We start from the raw sequence: 19,291 nt of genomic DNA on the forward strand, positions 1-19,291 counted from the left end.
AAATCATTTTCAAGTATAAGAATACTTCCAATGGAGCCATGTGCACATCGAGATTAGAGAAAAAACGATGTGAAGGCTCGAAATGCATGCTTGGACAACTATCCGGACTTTAGAGACCAAATGATCTGACTTTGAAGGGATCAAACATAGCTGAGGAAGAGAGTACCGCTGCAACTTAGTCATCTTCTGAAACCATATCTCAATATAGCTTTGATATCCTTGGTCCTTTTGCTGATCTGAATCATTCTTCATGTCACCTTCTATCATGACCTTCTCATCTTCCTCTTTTTGTTGATCTTTCTCTTGAGTACATGGAGGATTTGATGGTAACCATGAAGGAACTCTCTCGATCTTTGATTCTGATATCTTCTCTTCATCAAGTGCAGCCCATGGTTCTTTGATCTCCTCTTTGGAATCTTCTTTTTCCTTTGGTCCTTCAATGTTGTCAATATAATCTCTGTTTTGCAACACTCTTCCTGAGCTTTGGTGAACATCATTGAGCTCAAAAGGAGTCATTTGCACATGTTGTGCCTCAGCTTTGCAATTGGGTTGAGCTACTCCATTGTATGGCTTTGGAAATGGTACGGGTAGTTGAGTGGAGGTGTGAAATTGAGATGGAGATGGATGGCATTGTGGTTGGGTAGGCATTTGGGGTTGCCTTGGTGGAGGAGGAGGCGATGGTTGTGGATGAGCAGGTGGTGGAGGAAAATGAGCGGGATGAGAGTTGTACTGGGGCCTCCACTCCTGATAAGTTGCATTCCACTGAGGCTGTGGCTGAGCATAAGAGTGAAATGAATGAGCAACTGGTTGGGCATAATATGGATCTGTGAAGGAACAAGGAGGAGGTGTGAACCAGGAAGGATGAGCAGGGGGACCCCAAGAAGGCATGAAAGTGGCTTGGTAGGGGTCATAATAGGTCTCAGGTGTCCCTTGCAGTTCCTGTTGGTAAGATTTAGGTCCAGGCGGCTTCCTTTGGTTCATATGATAGAGTGGTTCAGTGGCTCCTTTAACTCTTTGATATGAAACTTTAAGTCCAGGAAAGGAAGGGCACTGATTCGTAGGATGGTATTCTTCACAGATGAAACACACTTCTAGGGAGTGCATTGGACATTCATTCCTAGGATGCTTTCTAGTGCACCTGGGACAAAATATGACCAAAGCCCTCTTGGCTTCCTCTTGCTTCTTTTGGATCCACAGGGTATCCAATTGCATGGCAAGAAACTGCCTCATATCACTCTTGAAATCTTCTATCTGATCTTCAAATTCATCTTTGGACAAGGGACTGCTCCCAACATTTCTGCTTGTAGCCATTTGCTTCAGAGGAATGTTTTCTTCTTCTTTTCCCCTAGGGGTTCTTCAAATATGTCTTGCTGTCCACCTAAGGGTTCTTTAATCACAGCCATCGAAGAAGAGAGAGAAGGTTGGCTGTGTGAAGCAGTGGGGGTGTTGTGCAATCATTTTTCTAACTTATCTCTACTCCTACAAGGCATGAAATGAAATCTTTTTGGTTGATTTTTGCATTTTTCTTCTTGTACCTGCAAAACTAAAATAGGTTGAACTGCAACTAACTATCTTGCTGAAACGAAAATGCGGAATTGAAATGAAAGCATGAAAGGATTAATCTATTTTGCTCAAATCAAATTGCAAGAATGAAATGCTAGGCTACGCTTGCGGAATTGAAATGCTACCCTACGCTTGCAGAAATGAAATTGCGGAATTGAAATGCTAATCTATGAAAGCGGGAAATGTCTATGCTACTTTTGCAGAATGGAAATGAAATAAACTACTTGGCAGAAAGCGAGAGTGGGAAAATAGAAGAAAAGCAACAATTACTAATACTCTGACGCTTCCCCGGCAACGGCGCCAAAAAGATGGCGGGCTCCAGTATTGTAGCAATAATGCTACAACTCCTGGAGCTTCCTTCTCTAGTTTTATCAACCCAGTAGTTCGTAACAAACTTGGAAGCGACGGTGCTGTATGCACAAGTACTAGCTCTTGTCGCAGTTGTCACTTGGTCAGCTGGCACAAGTCCGCTAGGGCTCAAGCCAACTTCTATATGTTTTCATAAGAAGCTTTTTAAGTGATGAACGAAAGCTATCTCAAAGGAAATTAACCTACTTTGCAAGAATGAACTGAAATCCAACAAAACATGGAAACCCTAGTAAACCCTAATTTGACCAGCTTAATCCCTGCGATGCAATGGTGGGAATGCAACTTCTAAAAGTGATGCCATTACTTCTATTGGGATGAGATGCATGTGTTTAAACTACTTTCATCTGAAGAGAACATGTTTTTGTATTTTTGCTCAAGTTGTTGGAGTTATTATGACTGTGCTTCTTACTGGGTTTTGACTGTGCAGGAGTAGATAAAGGGGAGGAAGGCTTGGAAAAGGTCAGGAAGGCTCATAGAGGGTCTAAGGGATCCCTAGCATCATTCCACAGAAGTTCACAAGGTTCAGATGCCTGGCAACCGTGTTTGCAAGCTTCTACAGGATGTCTGCAGGGGATCCTACAGGAAGCTCGGGATTTCTACAGGAAGTCTGCTAACTTCTACAGGATGTTCTGCAATCGGAGTTTTGGGTGATGGAGGAGTGAATGAGCTGTATGGGTGGATAGGTAGGATGAGAGGGGAGCTTGTGATGGCTTATGGACAGAGAGATGAGATGGAGAGGGGGTGTGTAAAGCTGGTTGATCTAGAGGAGGTTAGAGGCAATGGAAGGCCGAAAGGATAAAACAACATGGATAATAGAAGAGTTGGTGGGCAAATGATCTAGCTGGGAGGTAAGGAGATGGCTTAGGCACGGCTGAGAAGGAGAAGGAAATGATAAAGTGGTGCTGCGCAGTGTAAATGGAACAAATCTCCTCTGTCTTGAGTATCACCGAAATGTCATCAATCTACTCTCACTGTTTTATTAAAAACCAAAGAACAACAATGTAAGTTAAGGGAGAATCGTGCATGGTGCTGAGACGAAGAGCTACTCCACAAAATCTAAGTGCATGGACACTCCTACAACTGAAATTATTGCGTTAAAGCTTGCATGAACATATAAAACAATGTTTTTGGTAGTTGGCACGGTCTGCACTTCCGGTCCCCAAATAGAGGTGAAAGTGAGTGTGCATTCAACCTTTTTTCGAACTCCGATTAACTCCAATCCTTACTCTAATCTAAACTACTGAAAGCACTTTATCCATAAAACTAACCTACTTAATCACATCAAGAAATTCGAATCAGCAAACTGTGTTTTCCAAGTGCATGTAAAGGAAAAGAAATGAAATGCTGAAAGGAAAGACAAGTAACAATACAAAGAAAGGAGGCCTATTGCTCTCAGGTTGGGCCCAAACCTGAGAGCTATAGCTCCTCTAAGAACTCAGAATTGAACTCAAATCTGCCTGCCTTTTATTAAAAGATCATAATCATAAGTCTAACAACATGCCAAAGATGGCTTACAAAGAGCAAAATAGAGCTATAGCTCGTGATTCAAAATCTGCAACAAAGGTTCAAAAGTCCCCATCGAAGGCTACAGCCTCAATATTTATACATTATGAGGGCCAAGCTGGCCTCCTCAATTAGTGGGGCTTGGCTGTCCAACTAAAAGTAAACTGTTGTTCCTTTAGAATCCGTTGGCTGCCTTCTAGCTCGGTGGTGATAGCTGTTGGAGCTCGGAGTTGGGGTGGAGATCACGAGGAAGGTCATTCAAGGCTGTGGACAACCTTCCTACAAAACCGTAATGCCACCTTGGCTGACTCCTTGCCTCCATCTGTGTGGTTTTGCTCCATTTAATGTCAAAAAAACCTGAAAGAATCATGTATTAGCCACATAGGCATAGTGACTGCCCTCCTTCCTACAAATAACATGAATATACTAAGAAATGATGCATAAGTGATAAAAAATGAAGGGTTGAGCAAGGTAAGTAGGCCAAATGAGCCCAAAATGTTACCAAAATTTGGGGCTCATCAGCTTCCCCCAGAGAATGGCTGTAGATATGAAGAATTTCCCCTTTATCGTTGCGTATGACACCTCTAAGGCCGATTGGGCCAGGGTTGCCCTAAGAGGCTCCATCGAAGTTTAATTTGTGGAACCCCGGGATAGGAGGTTTCCAGGATAGTAGAGATGGAGTAGGCTGAGGTCTCTGTGCCGGAGAATTGAGGCCAGTTGCTGCACTCATGCTAAATAGCTACAAAATTCGCCTGTCATTAGCGAAAAGCCTGTTTTCCTGTTCTACTTTACTACTGGTAAGGGTAGTTTCTCGCATATTTTGCATGATGTTTGTTTTGATGGTATCTAGCTGCTTAGATTCTCTCTGAAAAATTATTCTATTTCTTTCTTTCCAGGTGGACCAGACTATAAAACTGGGGCTTAGCCTCCATAGGATGTTTACAGTGTCGCAGCTAGAATATTTGGTTCGCCAGTTGGCTATGCTGTCTTGTATGGACTCTCTATTCCTGTTTGTTTGTTTGAAGATCTCCTCCATCCATACCAATAGTTTATTGGTCCATTCGCAATTGTTGAGGAGATGATTCAAAGACTCCTCTTCTTTTTCACAGAGGGGACATCGGGATGGACCTATGAAGCCTTTTTTGCATAGGTTCTCCCAAGTGAGGATCTTAAGATGCATTATGAGCCATAAGAAAGTCTTTATCTTTGGCCAAATGGTGGTATCCCAAACATTATTGTGCCAAATCACTTTCTCTTCCAAATCCCTGTGTTCTAAGTAAAGTCTGGCTTCCTTTAGGTTGAAGGTGCCTCCATCAAGTTTGCCCCACCTTAGTTGATCTTCATCCTGAGAGTAACAGATCTTCCTCTTATCCAGACAAGAGTGCAAGGATAAGAGAAGGTTGCCCATCACATCTACCTATGGGGGAGTATTAGGGTGCCAATGTCTCCATTGCTGGTCTGCGATACTGTCAGTCCAGTATTGGTTCACCCTGAGTTTTCCTTGTTCCTGATACCTGTGCTGCAGGGGAAGATAATCAGGACTCTCAAGCTTGGGAAGTTGTTGCCAAGCATCTTCCTAGAAGAGAGCCATGCTACCATTGCGGATTTCCCAAAAGCAGTGATCTTGTATGATGTTCCGATTAGCCCATGCCAGGTTCCAAATGGGGGATCTGGCTGGAGGGTCAGTCATTCTAATGAGATCTTGAGGGCGCTAGTTTTCAGCATACTTGGCTTTCCATAGCCTGGCCCAGGGTGTCTATGGTTCCTTGAGCCATCTCCACCATAGCTTGGCATCATAGGCTTTGTTTACTGTGTCTGGGTCTTGAAGCCCCAAACCAGCTAGGATCTTGGGTTTACAAAGTTTTTCCCATGCTACTAGAGCCCATTTCTGTTTGTCAGCTTTACCAGATGATAGGAAGGTTCTCTGAATGTTTCTGATTTTTTGGAGAACACCTTTGGGAGCCAGAAGGATGGAGAGAATATACTGAGGAATAGCTTTAAGGACAACTTTAGTCATGACAAGTCAGCTAGCGAAGTTAAGGACCCTATTAGTCCAATGATTACTCTGTTCTTCAAGGTTGGATAACAGTTTCTCCTAGTGGAGCTTTTGCTAAGGTTTATCAGTGAGAGGGATCCTGAGATACTTACAGGGAAGGCTTTGCCTTTTGAACCCAAGGATAGCAGTAAGATTTTTCTGGATTGCTAAGTGAGTATTGAAAAAGAAAATGGAGGACTTATCCAAATTAAGGTCCATACCTATCGCTTGACTGAAGAGATCAAGGATAGCTTTGAAACCTTGGGCTTCCCGAACCGTTGGAGTTCCATGAAGCATGGTATCGTCCACAAATTGTTGATGAGTAGTGGCTGGGCAAGGTGGCAGGGGTTGAAGGCCCTTGATATTGTTCCTTTCCTTTGCAGTTTTAATGATGCGACTCAGGCCTTCCATCAAAATGACAAAAAGAAAAGGGGAAATGGGATCCCCTTGGCGAATGCCTCTAGAGGGGGAAAAGGGGAAGGTGGGAGCTCCATTGACCAAAATAGAAAAGCTGGGAGATTTGACTAAGGCTAGAATCCAGTTGATCCAGCGTTGTGCAAACTCGAAAGCTTCCAGAATGGCTTCTAGATACTTCCAACTGACCTTGTCATAAGCTTTCGAGAGATCCAACTAAATGATCATACCTGCTTTTTTCTAGGATTGAAGAGTGTGAACCATTTCCTGTGCTAGCAAGACATTATCCATGATCTGTCTGCCTTCCACATAGCCAAATTGCTCCTCTGAGATTATCAAAGGGAGAATTGGCTTCAGTTTGTTGGCCATTACTTTGGAGATAATTTTATAAAGAACATTGCACAAAGCAATTGGTCGAAATTTCGAAGGGGTACAGGTTGCCTCCTCTTTGGGAATAAGGGCGATGAAGGTGGAATTGAGGGATTTGAGGATGGAAGAAGATTTTTGGGAATCATCTACCACCTCCCACACTTCCAGATGCACAATTGCCCAGCAAGCTTTGAAAAAATCAATGGTGAAGCCATTCGACCCTAGTGCCTTACCATTAGGCATCTCTTTCACTGCTTCTTCCACCTCCTCCATGGTGACAGGGCGGTCTAAGGATTTATTCTGATCCTCAGTAATTAACCTTGGGATGGAAGTCATGACTTCCTTGATAGCCTCTTCCCTATCAATGTCTGGTTCCATTGCTATAGGGCTAAAGTGATCAATGAGTATGGAGGAAATATCCTGATGAGAGTGGAGGGGAGTACCTTGCTCATCCTTCAACCGAGGGTTTTTGTTGGTGCACCTGTAGTCTATAGCCGAACGATGGAAGAACTTGGTTTTTTTTCCCCTTCTTTGAGCCATTATATGCAAGACTTTTGTCTCCATAGTATTTCCTCCTGCTGGCATCTTTCATTCCATTTTTGCATGAGGAGCCAGTGCTAATGGAATCCTGGGTGATGTCCCCTTTGAGCCATTCCGTATGGATCTGTGCCATTTGTTCCTCCAAGGCTTGTTTGTCTTTGAAAATATTCCCGAAGACCTCTTGGTTCCAGGATCGAAGCCAAGCTTTGAGGTGCTTTAATCTGGCTTGGAGCCGGTACATTTTGGTGCCTCTGGTGTCCAGCGGCTCATGCCACCAATGTTTGATTTTAGAAGTGAAATCCGGATGGCCCAACCAAAATTTCTCAAACCTGAAAGGTCTGTTTTTTGGAGTGCCGAGGATGGCTACATCCAGGGTGATGGGCCAATGATTAGAGCCTCCACAAGGAATAATGTCCGATTCCATAGTGACCCCCTCAAGGAGGATGGCTTCTGCTATAAGAAAACGGTCAAGTCTGGAGGCGATCTGCCTTTCTCCTCCTCTTTTGTTATTCCAGGTGTATAACCCATTTTTGGGGAGGATATCAACAAGATTTGTTGCTCTGATGAAGCTATTGAATGCCTCTGCATCTCTGTTCAGAGTTCTTACCCCTCCTTTCTTTTCTGCCAGCAAGGTAATCATGTTGAAATCTCCTCCATAGATGGCTTTAGCAGTGGAGTGTCTACATTGCATCTTGGAGAGGCGATCTAGCATCAACAGTTTATCCTCTAGTCTTTGGGGGCTGTAGATATTAGTGCACAGGTATGTGTTGGATTCCCCTATGATTTGCATTTCCAGGGAAATGTATGATTTGGAAGCCTCTGCACTTATAAGATGGAGGGAGTGGGGATTCCAGAAAGTGGCCAGGCCTCCCTCCATTCCATTCCCTTCCACTTTCGTGTATTCCATTCTTTTTCCTAATTTTTTGCTTATTTCTTTCATTTTTTGGCTGGAGCACTTGGTTTCTTGTAAAAAAAATCATGTCAGGATTTTCATTTTTGACTTTCTTCCTTAGAAGTCTTTATTTTCTTTGGTTGTTTAGCCCTCTAGCATTCCATGAAATAATCTTCATAATTAACAAGGTTTAAGAGGAGAACGCAAAAGCCTCAAGGGATTTCATCTTACCTGAGTTGAGGAGCATCTGACCTAGCTCGTGGAGTGCTTCGTTGTTTGTTCGTTGGCCTTTCTTTTTCCTGTGTTTGGCATTGTGGTTTGTTTGGTGTAAACCTTAGGCCTTGATGCCCATACTCTTTGTGGCACCAAAGCCTCTTTTCTACCCTTTTAGTTTTGCATCTTGCCATTTTAGGAAGAGAAAATTGACTCTGTCTACTTCCTCCTCTGGGATATGTTCCATTCCTTTCTTCTTCCATTGCTCTACCATAGTATTGATATCCATGTCTTCCCTCTCTAGTATGTCACTGAGTTCCATATCCTCTGTTCCTATTTCACTGGCGGTCATTTCCGCATCTCCTTCTAAGTCTTTTGCCAACTCAGGACCTTGTAGGATCTCATTTGTTGGATCTGGATTGGGATCTTGGGCTTCCTGTGAAGGAACATCCTGGATTTCCTGCGTTAGGTCTGGTGCTTGGGGATTTTCAGCTGAAACTGTTCCGGACCCAAGAACTTCAAAGGCATTGACAGTTCCTTTGATGGAGGTGCCTGTTTTGGGTTGGTTTTTCCGATTGGCCCGTTGTCTCCCATTTGGACGGGAAAAACCTTCCTGATCCTTGCCTGTGTTTTCCTTGGCTTTCTCGGTTGGCTTATTCATTGGGCATTCCCTAAACAGGTGTCCATGTTCGTGGCACTTCCGACATCGAAAGGGGATTTGTTCATAATCTATGGCTTGAAAGAAGACTTCATCTCTAAATTCTAGCCATAGACCTTCATGTAATGCACTTGAAACATCCATTTCAACACATATTATTGCACAAGAGGTGTACCTTTTTTGCAGGGTGGCCTCCGAGGCTTGGATGAAGGTTCCCAGTTTGTTGCCTATTTGTTCCAACGCTGCAGGTCTCCAGTAATCAATGGGGAGAGAGAATAGGCGAATCCAAACAGGTACATGCGTGAATGTTTCCTATTCTGGTGCAAAGTTTGGTTTCCAGGGTCTCATATAGAGGCCTGCTGAGGCATAGAAATACGGTCCTCCATCAAAAATGCGATCCCTGTCTTCTAGGTTCGCAAAGACAACAATGAAGAACCCTTTGGCCCCCAGGTGTAACCTGACATCTCCCTTAGGCTTCCATTGTTGCTTGATCTAGAAACAGAGGGCTTTTTCCATAGGCCAAAAGCCCATGAACTTACAGATCACCGCATGTATTGACATATGGTCTCTGTAAGCTTGCATTTCGGGGTCGGTGATAACAACCCGCAGACTTTCTGTCATTTTGGGCTTGCAGCGCCCCAGGTCCTATTTTCTTGTCGCTGTGGCAGATCCCTCCAGATTTGGGACGTGCTGGGGTAGGGCCTCAGTTCCCATAGTTTTTTTGTTATTTCCTTCTGCTCCCTGTGGTTCCTGCTCGAGACTGGGGTTCCCGTCGTCTTTTCCCTCCAGAATCTTGCTTCCATTTGTCCGTTTTTGACTTTGGTTGGTTTGCCCACTAGCCTTTTTCTTCTTGCTTAACTCATCTTTTCCTGCATTTTCAGATCTAGAGATCTGCACCCCTTCCAGTGGGGCCTTTCCTTTATCCATCATTGCTTGTTCATATGAAGGGGCCCCATTGGTCCCCACGTGCCTCATCTGTTGGGCCAGGGCAAGCCCACGCCTCCAAAGCTCTGCGAAGAGGGCATTGCCCTCCGCCAGAGTTTGTGATAGTATTCAGATTGTAGACCGAAAACCTAATCCCTTGTGCCAACACCTTTTTTTTGCAAGAGCTTCCAGTTGAACATATGTTGAACTAACTTCTTATGCAAGTTATTCAGGTAAACATTTTTATTTCTTCACCCATCCTTGAATTCTCATTAAGGCATATGTGAACTATATGTTGAACCATTCATGAGATAATTGTTGGTTAGGGATAACAAGGTACAACATCTAATTCACCCCATATGCCATCCTCAAAATGAAGGGAAGAACATGGGAGGTTTCCTTGATGATATATATATATATATATATATATATATAATTCTCACATAATTATAATCTAATTTTTAAACATGTCATATAGAGCATGTGCCTTTGTGTACTCACCCATCTAACATTTCAAGTGAGGCTCCATGGGAAATTCAATGTAGTTATTGACATATCATTCTTTTTGGTCAAATTATAATAAATTACACGATCATCTTGTTAAATTGGACCTCCCAAGCTCTTGAGGGTGTGTTGTAGCTCGTTTTTTTTCTCTTAAAAAAAATAGAAGCAAAGAAATATGAAAATGGTCATTAGGATTCTTTTGCACAATTTTATGTTAACAAAAAAAAGAAAAAGAGGCTTTAATCTTGGATTTGGAGGTGGCGCAGGTCCAATTTAATATTATTGGTGGTGGGCCATGTTCTTGCGGTGAAGAAATTAAAAAAAACGCACCTCCCAAGAGTGATGTCATTCATGGCATCGAGACTCACGCATAGGAGAAACCCAACACCACAATGTGCTCGACATATATGCTAAGGGGTGCCCCTGTAGGCGGTCTAGCGAGAAACCGTCATTGGGAGATCGACAGTTGGGATCTCACCCGACATCACCACAGGATGAAACCATTTACCACCATAGGTGACCTCGTGAGTGGTAAATGATATTCGCTTGGTCTGCGACAAGCGAGCATGACTATCACTCTTCCATGACATGCCCACAACAGTCCTCCACCCCGCCACCTCATTTATCATTCCACATCACCTTCCACCTCAACACTCCATGTCACCCCCCCCCCACGTCATCATACGTCATCCTTTCGTACATTTTTTTCCATGCTCATTTACTCCATTTTCCCTATTTTCCCTATAAAAACCCATGTTCTTCGCTTGAATCATTTTTACTGTTGATTGCTCCTGAGATCATTGATGCCAACCTGCACCTTTCCAGCTTGCCAACTCATTTCCAATGTCAACCATTATCTCTCAGGTAATTATTCAAGCACACAACTTTGTCCAATTGTTCACAATGTCAAAGAAAACTTCCTTGGTGGGTTCTGCAAACCATATCTCGTTGATGAACACGGAAAGAGATGTTTTTGACATCGTATGCCCAATAAATCTAATGGAACTCTGTCAAAATGTCTTGGTTGGTCAATTGGAGTCATAGATGTTTTCTAGGGTCGTCAAATCTAGTTTGTTTACTGTAATTGTCCCTCAAACATACCCTTTTCCCGAATTCATCACTTGGTTAACTTCATCCTTATATATTCAAAGCTATTATGTGATGAATTCATCACGAGAAAACATTTTTCAGGTCTCTGCATTATTGATTCAACAAGCCCTGGATTTTGCCCAATCCTACCAATACACTTCTTTCTCTGAAGAAATCCTTATGACCACTTTCAAGAATTTGTCTGCAGAATATTATGCTAAATTGTCTTTCTACATTATGCCACTAGGGGATACTTTGTCTCTAAATCCAACCTTTTTCCCTATAGTTACTTTTGTTGAGGGAGTCAGACCAATTTTACAGGCAGTTATCAGGGGTTTGGGAAAAGACGACACCTCTGTTGTTGATCGAGTAGCCATAGAAATGTTTCATCTAGTCATGCAGCCTAATGTAATTCTCAATATACCAACATTTTTGGGAGGGATCTGTCAATACTCAATTATTAAATTTCAGTATCATAGGGTGTTTTAGATTCCCCTCTCTATTAATTTACCTATTCTTATATGTTCACATGGATAAATTCATGCACTTGGCCTTAAACATAATGAACCCCAACAAGAAGAAACAGTGAGTGGTCAATTGGATTGAGATTGTAAGAAGCCACTCCAGCTATGAAGGTTTTTCATATTTTATTGCCTCTTTTATGTCAATGGTCTACACCATCCTTAAAAATTTCATTCCACCCAGTATCTTTGCCAAAGCTCAATCATTGTTGCAGTTGAGTAAATATTTGAAAGTGGGAGATTGGCTTGCATTTGGAGATTACATAGAGATTAGGTTGTATGGAGTAGAAGTTTCCCCTTACATACTTTCGTCTTTTTTGCCTGTGAGGCTGCTTGCACTTGAATTTATTAGACAAAGTCTAAATGTGGATCATGTACATTTTGTACTTGCAAAAAAAGGATATTTGTTCAAGCTGCCCAACACTATTGGGCTTTTTATTGTCAACAACAAACATGTTGCAGAAGAGGTAGAGAAAATACTATAGGAGATGCATTTTGAGAAAGGGGAGAAGTGGTCTTATGATCCTTACCAGATTATTTCAAGGAGAAGGGTGGAAAAATCTTATGCACCTTATATTCATGAACCAAGGCCTGAAATTGAAAGACTTGCAAATGGTGGCTTATCTTAGTCACATAAAGGAATGGAGGTTGAAAATCCTCTCCCTACTAAGAAGGGATTAAAAAGAGGAGTAGAAGATGTTATAGATTTGGATGCAGAAACTTTTCAAAGTTCAAAGAAGTCAAGGGTGCACAAAGAGGAAATCGAACTTGAGCCTTTGATGAAAAGGCCTTCTCTTGAACCTGGTTTCCAGTTGCAATGTGGAGACGTAAGATGTGCACCTTCCTCTCCTATTCATGAACAAGGTGAGCAAACTTCTTTTATTGTTTTGAAAGTATTATGAGTAGATTGAAGAAATAAATAAAAAGATCAGAGAAAATGTTGTTACTGAGTTGGAAGCTTAGTCTGTTCCTGAATACCAAACTTAATTGTTGTCAGCTATGGACACGGAGAGGAATCGACTGAAATTTTACTTTACACATCCTTCTGCACTAGCATTTTCTTTTGTAGATGGATTGAGAATTGTAAATTTGACTGTGAATGCAAAATATATTTCGTTGCCTAATAAAATAAAATTGCATAGGTAGACTAGAGAGCTGATTTACAGTGATTTGAGCAAAACTTCACTAGCAACAAATAAGGTTGAGACTTTGTTGGGAAAAGTATTTGATTAGTTGAAGTTAGAGAAGGCTAACTCACGAGCTCTGCACACCCAAAATGAACAATTGTAGAAGTTAATCATCAAGCTCGGAGTAAATCCCGAAGACAAAACATTTGTCCAAAAGCTTTTGTAGGGAGAAAAATATGAGATTCAAGTATTAAGAAGAAAGCTGAAGTTGCCTACTATTGAGCATGTCATGGTTCCAAAAGTAGCCCAAATTGAAAAGGAAAAAGAACTTATAACTCATGAACTGCTGGAAATAAATAAGGAGGTGGCAACTTTGAAAGAGCTTAATGTAGGACTTCAACAAAAAATAGATGCACATGTTTGCACAATTGTAGTGCAACCAAACTTTGAGGACCCTACTGACAAGATCACTAGGGTGATGATTGAGTTAAATATTTCAGAGGATGAGATCAAAGAAATACAAAATAATTTGGATGATACTAAAGAGAAATTAAAGATTAAGGAGAGGTAATTAAACATGGCTAAATAAAATGTATCACAGTACCATAAAACTATCAAGCAACCTGTGAAATTAAAGAATTAAAAGAGAAACTAAAAGGTAACATGTCTCTCATCCAAGCAAGGGAAATTATTTGGAATGATATCATCCAACATGTAAAGGCAATCTGGGATCATATGTTGGTCATGGCAGAAGAGAAAACAATGGTCAGAGATCTAGAAATGGCTATTTCTTCTAATAAAGATAAGTCACGACAAAGTGCACAGTTGGCCAAGAGGATGATTGATTTTTTGAATGTTAAGTCTTCTCAGGAGCTGAGGGAAATGGAGATTGAAGACATAACATCCATTGTTCTAGAAATAAATAAGATGGTACAAAAGAACATTTACAGAAAAAATGCAGAAACCAAATTGGGAGAGATCAAAGAATCTGTGTTGGCCTTTAATTCAAACTTTAGCAAAAGAGTCTGACATGGGTTACCCTCATGTTGGGATCAACAGGGAAATCTTCTTCCATGGGAGATATATGAAACTTTATTAGTGGAAGCAAAAAGTAAAATCAATGCTTTTAATGAAAAAACAACAATTCTCAAAGGATCAACCATTATAAATCACTTTCAAAGTGAATTGCAATTATTGTAGTTGGTTAAGACTCTTTTCACTGAAAAGCCAACCTACAACAAGATAACAAATTTCAAGATGGTTTATGACAGATTGATCAAGTGTCCAAGCTCGAACTTGGCAGTGTGGAAACAATGTCGGGATTTAATATTATCAACAAGAGTAATGGAACATGTAGGTTCTTCAAGCGAGCTCGCACAAGGATCCCAAGTGATTGAATGAAGAAAGCATGTTATTTATTTTGGAAATGATATATTTAATTTTTTAATTTTAAATCAAAGTACTTTAGTTTTTGAAGTCCTCATAAGGACCGAGTAAAGTTTAGAGTAGTTTTGAAAATTAGTTCAAGTTAGTTCATGAAAATTAACAATTTTTATAAATATCCTTAATGTAAGGTTTCTTTAAAAAGACATGGATGAACCATTTTTTGGGTTCCGAATTTTGACCTCATAGAGAAATGTTTGTGTAATGTATCAACTTTTTTCTTGGAGATATAATAAAGTTTTATGGATGATTCTTGCCGCCTTATTAATATGATATGTGTTTCCTTTGTTACTTTAAGTCATTATTTATCTTTCTTCTCTTGGAAATGTGTAAAGAAGCTGCTGGTTATTTCCATTAAAACAAATTTACTCTGCTTGAAAAAGTTCACAGTACCTGTAGATTTCTAATTTAAATAACCTTAAACTATGCTCCACATTTTCATATTTTCACTTAGTCTTTCATATTTTATGCTAAGGTTTATAATAAAATATTTTGCTACTGCAACCTTCTATTTTGAATCTTCCACTTTTTCATTCTGTCATTTCACTACAACCTCAAGATCATTTTCTTAGATAGTGTGGCCATCTAGAAATGTGTCTTTTCTCCAAGATTTTTTTCCCTACATTACTTTTATATAAAATATCTTTGAGTAATCATGTATGGGACAACAACTAATTTTTTTAATCTTTTTGTACATATGTCCTAAGCACTGCCCTCTCCTCAGCCAAAGGTTTTCTTTAGGGTTACAATATCTTTTGCTGCCGTTGTTGGGGATCAAAGAACGAAGTTATTTTTCCTTGGGAATTTTAGAAACCATTTCTTTGTTTGGTGAACAAAGATAGTGTGTTGGCTGAGTTTTCTCACCGAGTAAGAAGAAAAGCAGTAGTTCTAGCTCCAATAAGACCCCACATGAGGTCAGATACTTCCTAGAGAAAAAGCCTAGCCTTATCTGACCCTAAAAGATTGGTATCCCGAAGGGTTTGGAGAGAAAAATAATCCCCAAAAACCCCAAGTCCTACTTTGTTTGATCCTGATTCCAATTCTTTATCTCAAGATACCAAAGGTCCTCACCCAGAAGAAGATGTAAGAAATTTGGATTTCTCTAAAGGGGTTTTTATTCCTCCTCGATCCTTTTTTTGAGCCTACTCTTGAAGAAAAATCATTTGAGTCTATTTATTTTTCTTTCCCAGCAATTTTAAAAGTTGAGGAAATAAAAAATGTTGATTTTTCAGCCTCATATCAAATCGTTCCTCCAGCCTCTTAGCCAATTCCAATTTTTATGATTCCTCCAACCTCGTTTTTTTTCAAATAAGGAATCTTCCTCCTCTTCAAAATCAAATATGGCGATTCTAGGGTTTCTTTTAAATCGATATGCTCCCCTTAATCTTCCCCAACCCATGAATGCAATGCCTCAAGATTATTTGAAGTTGTTGCCAAGATTCACAGGAGAAGATGAACTTATAACTGAAAACCATGTAGAAACTTTTTGTGCTTTTGTAGAAAATATCAATGTGGAGTATCTGGATGTGGTGATGAGATTGTTTGTGCAGTCTCTAGATGGAGAGGCCAGAAAATGGTTCAAAACTCACCTAGCCAATTCAATCAATACTTGGGAGGAATTGGAAAATACCTTTATACAAAGATGGGGAGAGAAAAAGGATCATGGTTATTTTTTGACAGAGTTCAATGCTATTAAAAGAAAACCAAATGAGGAAGTTGTTGAATTTATTAAGAGATTTAACAAACTTTATAACAATCTTCCATTAGAAAGTAAACCAACCCTTGATGGTGCAAAAGTAGTTTTTGTAGGAGCATTTGAATCAGATTTTGACTTCACATTGAGAGAAAGAAGGTCTCCCACCCTAGATCAGATCCAAACAGACACATTAGAAATTGAAGCAAATTTGTCTTCAACCGGGAAAATAAAACCAAAATCTGAATAGACAGATAAGAAGAAGGGAAAGGAAGAAACAATACCTTCAAATCAACAGAAGGATTCACATGAACAAAAGTTGGATGAAATGACAAAGTTCATTAGAAATTTGTCCAATAAATTAGTAAAGATGGAGCTGGAAAATAAAAATCCTCCCAAACAAATCCAATAGGGAAAAATAGAAATTTTAATCCCCTGATCAATACCAATATCAGGTGCAGACTCCCCTGTATCTTGAGGTTGAACCTGAAGAAGTGATGGAGGAAACTTTTAAATTTTAGGAAAATCAGTACTCCACTCTATCAGAGGAAGAAGGTGAGGAAATATATGATGAAAATTTGGATCCTGATTCATAAATTTCACTAGGAGAAGAGGAAATTGATGAATATTGTAAAATATTTTCATATATGATGTACACAGAACTACATAAAAGGTATGACCTTAGGTCAAGGAAGAGATATAGGATTTAACATAAAGTTGAAGGGCAACCTCAAAATCCAGCTCCGCATCCTGTCCAGAAAACATATGATAAGGGAAAACGACCTCTTAGAATAATTCTAGCCCAACATGGAGAAATTTCTAAGAGTCAACAGATAAAAGTGAATCAGGGGAATCAAGTTCAACAACCTTTTGTGAGTTAGCAGATAGTCCAGAAGGATAAATTAGCAGAAGAGGAGTAAGAAAAAGCAGGAAAGGAGATACATTATTTTAATATTCAAAAAGATTTGGAGAAGGTAAAGATCCCAATCCCATTGGCTGAGTTGGTAAAGCAGTCTGCTTATAGAAAGCATATTTCATATTTTATTAATCTATCTCAAGAAAATGTTTCAGCAGACACAATCAATTTACAGGAGGAAAGGCTAGTGGTTATGTTTGGTCCTCATGTGGAGGAATAAGATTCCACTACTCCTCCCTTTTATATTTCTCTTCTAGTGCATGATCTTATGCTTCATAACTGTATGCTTGACTCAGGGGCTTCTCACAATTTAATGCCCCTCTTTGTGATGAAGCAACTAAATCTCTAGATCACAAAACCTTATAAGGATATATATTCATTTGACTCTAAGAGAGTAAAATGTATTGGTCTCACCAAAGACCTTGTGGTTTCTTTAACTAAAATTCCAACTAGAGGTATTGTAATGGACATAGTAGTTGCAGACATCCCAGCTAGATTTGGAATGCTACTTTCTAGATCTTGGGGAGCAAAGCTGGGAGGAGTATTAAAACTGGATTTTACTTATGCAATAATTTTAGTTTTTGGTGGTGAGGAAAGAAGATTGTATAGGGAGTCAATATTTTTCAAAAAAATCACGAAGGAGGGGAGTTCCAACAACTCTCCCATTTATAGTTAGGAAAATGATTTTTCTTGTTTTATGTTGGAAGTGCATGAAGATATTGCTGAGGATACACAGGTGCAGGTTCCTATAGCAATTCAGAAGAAAGAAGCAATACATAATGGTATTTGGAAATTGTATTTTGATGGAGCTTACTCCAAGGAAGGGAATGGTGCAGGGGTTCTTCTACTTTCCCCAAAAGGTGAAATGATTCCCCTTTCCTATAAATTGGAGTTTGATTCTACTAATAACATAACAGAGTATGAAGCTCTAATTCTTGGTCTGCAAGCTACCAAGAACATGAAGATTGAATGTATTTATGTTTTTGGAGATTCAGAATTAGTTGTAAAACAAATAAGAGGGAAGTGTCAGACAAAGCACCCAAGGCTTAGAGCTTACCAGAATGAAGTTTAGGATATGGTGGATAACTTCTTTTAAACATTCAACATTTAGTTTATGCCAAGAGGAGGTAGCAAATTGGCCGATTCACTCGCAGTGGAAACCAACACCTTTAGACCCCCACATAATCCAAAGTTGAGGTATGAAGTTGAAATCCGAAGCAAACCTTCTATACCTGACAATGTCAAGTATTGGTAGGTATTTGAAGATGAGGAACAAATCAAAAGATTTTTGGAAGTTGTAGGGGATTTTTCTAACTTAAAAATTGATCAAGAAGAGGAAGCTGAAAATGTTGAAGAGGAAGAGGTTGAAGATGAGTTACCTTGGAGAGATTGCTCGATACAAACAAAGATGGGAGAATGATGTTGAAGATTGTAATCTTGGAACTGAACAACAACCTAAACTTGTGAAGCTGGAAAAAAGGTATTTCAAAAGACTATAAGCACAAGTATGTAGATATGTTCAAAAAATATTCTAATGTCTTTGCATGGTATTATGAAGACCTTAAAACTTATAATAAATAAATTATACAACATAAGATCCCTCTTAAACCAGGGGTCAAACCATATAAGAAAAAATTAAGATAAATCAATCCTTTATTGCTGCCCTCAATAGAAAAGGAAGTGAAGAAGTTACTGCAGGCGAAGATAATTCTACCTTTGAGATATTCAGACTGGGTGGAAAATTTAGTGCTTGTAAGAAAGAAGAACAAAGAGATCAGATTGTGTATTGACTTATGGAATTTCAATATAGCATCATTAAAGGATAACTACCCTCTTCCAAAAATGGATCATATTTTGCAAAAAGTTACAGGATCTTCAAGATTGTCTATGATTGATGGATTTTCTGGATACAATCAAATAGCAGTACATCCAGATGATCAGAAGAAAACAAATTTCACAACACCATGGGGAACTTTTATGTATGCAAAGTTTCCATTTGGCTTGATGAATACAGGTGCTACCTTTCAAAAGGCTATGGATATAACCTCTGTGTTAAACACACATGGGCAAAAAAGGAATCTGAAGGATAAAACATGAGAGTACTTTTTCATTAACAAATGATATACATTTATAGTACATGTTGTGACCGTTGGGTTCCACATCCCAAGGTCTCTTGGACTCCTTTTGTATATTCGACTTCCACACTAACCCATTGAGGATTAGGTGTCCAACATTCCCCCCCTTAATCCAAAGGGTTATGTATGAGTCCAAGAAGAGAGCTGTAATACAAAATATGAAAAAATGCATGGCAGCACTAGGCTGAATGTGCTCTTTGAAATGTTGGTATAAAGGGCGGTGGTTTAAGGATGACCACCAACACTGGAACGCTTAGTGCAGTTCCTGGAACTCTTCCAAAGCTGGTAAGAAGCTGAAGTATTCTGCTAGAGGAAGTGCTCCTATTGTTTTGAAGAGGGAAACCTTCAACCATGATAGGGAGGTCTCACCCCACATAAAAGGG

This window comes from Pinus tabuliformis, chromosome 9 (assembly GCF_031772625.1).
Source record: "Pinus tabuliformis cultivar Carrire ecotype Pingquan chromosome 9, CPIR1, whole genome shotgun sequence".
Classification (NCBI taxonomy): domain Eukaryota; kingdom Viridiplantae; phylum Streptophyta; class Pinopsida; order Pinales; family Pinaceae; genus Pinus; species Pinus tabuliformis.